The sequence below is a fragment of the Gavialis gangeticus genome, unplaced genomic scaffold (genome assembly GCF_001723915.1).
Source record: "Gavialis gangeticus isolate Ggan-Ray unplaced genomic scaffold, GavGan_comp1, whole genome shotgun sequence".
NCBI lineage: Eukaryota > Metazoa > Chordata > Crocodylia > Gavialidae > Gavialis > Gavialis gangeticus.
The window spans coordinates 163,270,459-163,270,818 of NW_017728992.1; positions in this window are offsets into that span (position 1 = coordinate 163,270,459).

The following is a 360-nucleotide window of genomic DNA, read 5'->3' on the forward strand; positions in this document are numbered from 1 at the left end:
CAACATCAGCTGCAGGGGACAGGGCACTGTGTGTGCATGCCTAATGTATGTTTACCAAAACAATTCCTATAATCCCGACTCAGCCAAGGACAAAGGACATGCAGGGCTTAGAGGAAACACTCCAAGGACAGCCTCAAGGCTAAGTGAGGCATTGGCACTACAAATTGGGAAAAACTAACCTGGGAGTGGGTTACATGGTGACACCTTGCAAGAGAAGAAATATCCTTAAGGAAAATTGTCTTGCCCTGTAGGCAGAAAAATAATAGAAATAGAAGGAAAAGAAACAGCACTGAGACATCTATGGTCTGACTCACTCTTTAACCACCACCTGTGGCACTTGCCAGAGAGTCTGCAGCTGTA